A 4,282-nucleotide genomic window follows, 5' to 3' on the forward strand; every position below is an offset into this window, starting at 1 on the left:
AAAAAGGAGCAAAAACAATGGAATAACGGAAAATGAACATCGCCAACTCGCCATAGTTAATATAATATACACACAGCTATTGAGTGGAATTTTTATTTTTTAATTAGTGCTCTATTTCCGAATAATATCATAATATATTATTTTATAATTCAATATTCTATATTAGTATTCTGCTAGAATATGATAGAATTATATTCTTATAATCTTTGCCGCAGTAAAATTACTAAGCGAAGCTAGTGCCCAAATTATGTAGCTTCATAAGTCGCATGTACACTCCAAAATGTAAATAATTACAAGCTTATAATAGACTTGAAAACATCAACTTGTTTTGGACTGTAATGCCCGGTCTACACGACAACGATATTAGCGCAAACCTGGCAGGTTTGCGCTAAGTTTGCGTCGTGTAGACGGGAGATCGTTGTGAATTAATGAGGTTTGAAGGTTTGTGCTTTCTTCAATCAATCTCAGCCAGGTTTGCGTCAAGTTTTCTAGGAAACGATTATGTCTCATCTATCCATCAAAACCTGAATCGCTTCAAAATGAAGATAGAGAATTCGCGATTTCAGATTCGGATTCAGCACCCTCGAATTAAATATGTGCGAGGTCAATTCTCAAAAATAAGGAAGATTTTTTAATGGATAATAATTATTTTATTTACTCTATAGTAATGTAATAGATATAGTTATTCACTCTTCACTTGATAAGCAGTATTCTTGATTATTATTATTATTATTGAGGAGAAGGAGGGGAGGTGGGAGGAGGAGGAGGAGGAGGAGGAGGAGGAGAAGAGGATGAGGAGATGAAGGAGGAGGAGGAGTAGGTAGAGGAGGAGGAAGAGGAGGTGGAATAGTTGGAGGAGGAGGGAGAGGAGATGGTGGAGTAGTTGAGGAGGAGGAGGAATAGTTGGAGGAGGAGGAAGAGTAGGGTGAGGAGGAGAAGGAAAAGGTGGAGGAGGAAGAGGAGGAGGTGGTCGTGGTGGTGGAGGAGGAGGTGGTCGTGGTGGGGGAGGAGGAGGTGGAGGCTTGATTTACTATTCATCTCAAGTTTATAAACACTTCAAAGATTTCGTATATAATTTATATATGATTTAGTTTATAATACAGGTTTGTGTTGAAGTTGGTGTCGTGTGAACAGAGGCTTGAGCAAACTTGGCTCAAAGCCAGATTTGCGTAAACCTGGCTTTGAGCCAAGTTTGCGCAAATATCGTTGTCGTGTAGACCCGGCATTAGAAACAGGTCTATAATCAACTTGAAACTGACTTGTAGTGACAAACTTGCTTGACAGCATTGAAAACTAATAAAAAACAAACTTGGTTTAAGCTTATGTGCTGTGTGGGATGTGACTCACAGGTCACGGCAAACAAATTTGCTTCTTGTGAGGGATACATACTCTTTTATTAGCAATTTTTGATATCTATTCCAATAATTTACACAGATGGTTTCAATTCCACTGGTAAATATATATATATATATATATATATTGGAACAATTAACAATATAATAATGTATCAAAATGTAACAATAGATATATTAACAATTTAATAATGTTGTCACTTAGTTTTTATCAGGAATTGATACTCCATTTTCATCCAATAGTCCATAGTTTTTTTTTTTCTGAAACAAATACAGTGACTCTTAGTTGATTGAATGATAAATCATGTATAAAAGAAATTGTGTAATAAACAGCTAGAATTCTGAAAAAAAGAGAGTTCAATAAATTTTAATCAGGTGATCAATTCTGTTGAGCATCCCTATAAAATATTTTCATTCCTAGCTGACATTGGTGTGAAATAAGAGCGGCTACACACTAACAGAAATGGGACGGCTTTCGGCCGCTTATAATCAGATGATATTTATTACTAGTAGTTCTGTAAACAGTGGACTTCGCGCAGTTAAAAACCACAGCCTCCATCAGAGTGAATTATGTCCTGTCCTGACGTGTCGGCAAGATATCGATGTGTATACTACTAATGGCTGTTTCAAATGTTGTATCGACAGTAATTATTAATATTGATTATAAATTATTATCATTGGAATGCTAATAATTTGTTGTAAACAACTATGCTATCATTGAAAGCTTACAAAGTTGAAAGCAGAGAAAAGTCGGGAGAAAATAAAAAGCTACTTTGAGTTATCGATATTGCATGCCTCATCGCTTGCAATTAATAGTCCACACGACAGTTGATTTTTTACCAAATTACATTGGGATATTAATTGCTTGCGTCATTTCATGCAATTAATAATACTCTCGACATCTGATTTATGATGAATAGTCTGCGGTAATATTGGCGTTCGAAAGAGACTCCTTTTCCTCTTGCATTATCCTTAAAATGCAAAATTTCAAAAAACCTTGTATAATCGTCGACGCGCAATTTAAAGAGGAACATACCTGTTAAATTTTCTTCTTGCAAAATTACAAGTATTTAGGAATATAAGCCAAACGTTGTAGTTCAAGTGTGAATTGAAATTCAGATGTGAAGTGTAATTTCAAGTGCTACTAAAACAAATTGAAATGAAAAAAATATAAGGATGTATGTTTAATTTCAAGTTCTAAACTTACGTGGCATCTCTCTGCAGCCTTTCCTTGGCTTTTGACAGTCATTTCTTTACCAGAACTTCTATGTTCACATCCGTGGCATCATTGAAATGACAGCATACAATATCTGCAAAATAAATATAATGAAGGACACTTCAAATTATGATATATAGAATGATTCAGATTCACTACCAGTGAGTGGTACGTGAATTACATTCCATATTTTGATAATTTAAATTGAAATTATACAGACCAACTCCATGATATGCTTATGATATTCATGGTAACTAAGATAAAAATACAGGAAAATAAAATATGCAAAATAAAAAATAGTCATAAAATTGAAAATAATTGCATTATCCAAGTGAAATATATCCAGTTTGAATTTTACTAGTCAAGATACTCAATTTTTTCCAAAGTAAAGATAATAATTTTCAAAAGATACAGTGATATAATTATCAAAGTAAGCTAATACTTGCTACCTTTAATAATTTTTGGTTATCTGTAGTGACATGCTTCAACAAGCTTAGACAGTATTTCTGTACAAATTGATTTTTTGAAAAAGGATAGATGATAGATACAATAACAGTTTTAGAAGCCAAATAAGCATAGACAAGTGGACATTGAAGTTTTGTTAGATCCTCTGATTTCATTAAAATTTTTTGGATGATTATCAAATTTTACTTCATGGAATATGGATAAGTTTCAAAAGTATACTCCCATTTCTTGATGCTTTTATTTGCACCATTCTTCTATTAGGTACTGTATATTTTTCTATCCTGCATATTTAATACATGGAATGGAGTGGCCGTACTCAGGTGGATTGGATACTGGCTTTGTAATTCAGAGGCCCAGGTTCGAATCCCAGCCCAGACAACATGCTTCTCGGTCCACTCCCATGATTTGGAACGACTCATTAAAACGTCGATCCCGGCTGCCTAAAAACAGTCGTTAGGGCATGTCAGAAACCCTGAAATTGATCAGGTGCAACCAGAAAACTCTGACACCAGACCTGTCAGGCCACCGAGTCAGTCAGGCCACTCGATATTATTATTATCAATTCACGAAATAAAGGAAATCAATTAGGCGGATTTTCATAAATAGGTGTGCTTACTTTTGATTAGGCCACTTTAGTCAGAGCAGGTTGAGGCTCATTTGCCCTTAGCTCCAAACCAACTGTACTTTTCAGTGATCTCATTGGTTAAGAACTTTGAGATCTTAGTGAGCAGATTGTAAACGACATTTTTTAATCCAGTTCCTCCAATTTTCTTTAACTCCATCACCTTAAACAGAAAAACAACTTGGACAACCCAACCCTATATTTATTTGAAATTGAAAAAAAAAACACTTTAATGAAAATCATTAGACCTGCTTTGAATGATTCCAGTTTTTGACAAAACAAGATATATTTCCTTGAAGAATAAATATAATTGATAATTTTCAACAAGAATGGACATTTAATATTCATCAGATGTATTATTGGTATCAGCTCTATTCTATAGAAGGCAGTGGCAAGGCAGAGAATTGCTACGCTGTTTTCCTATTTTCTTCACTGCCATTATAACGTGGACCTTACTATATTCAGTTAATTTTTTTAATAACCATTCATCTTATAGTCAACCACATGAAAATAGTCAAATGGAAATTGGAACAACCGAGTACCTCCTCACCCCCCACAGCCATATACGTTGCCAATTCGTCAGGAGTAATAAGAAATATCAATTAATTCTCCTAAAAAACTGTTGTA

General features: G+C 34.5%; 1 long non-coding RNA gene across 2 annotated transcripts; it reads right to left on the reverse strand.

The window, feature by feature from the left end:
- Window positions 1–972: 972 nt before the first annotated feature.
- Window positions 973–3,955, reverse strand: LOC111050167. 2 transcript variants are annotated; one of them, XR_005573516.1, is made up of 3 exons: window positions 3,650–3,955; window positions 2,560–2,662; window positions 973–1,613 (listed from the first exon to the last, which is right to left on the reverse strand). It is a non-coding gene; the product is annotated as an uncharacterized LOC111050167 (long non-coding RNA). The 2 variants fall into 2 exon arrangements; XR_005573517.1 differs by having other exon boundaries at window positions 2,556–2,662.
- Between the last annotated feature and the right edge of the window lie 327 nt (window positions 3,956–4,282).

This window comes from Nilaparvata lugens, unplaced genomic scaffold (genome assembly GCF_014356525.2).
Source record: "Nilaparvata lugens isolate BPH unplaced genomic scaffold, ASM1435652v1 scaffold144_1_2, whole genome shotgun sequence".
NCBI classification, from domain to species: domain Eukaryota; kingdom Metazoa; phylum Arthropoda; class Insecta; order Hemiptera; family Delphacidae; genus Nilaparvata; species Nilaparvata lugens.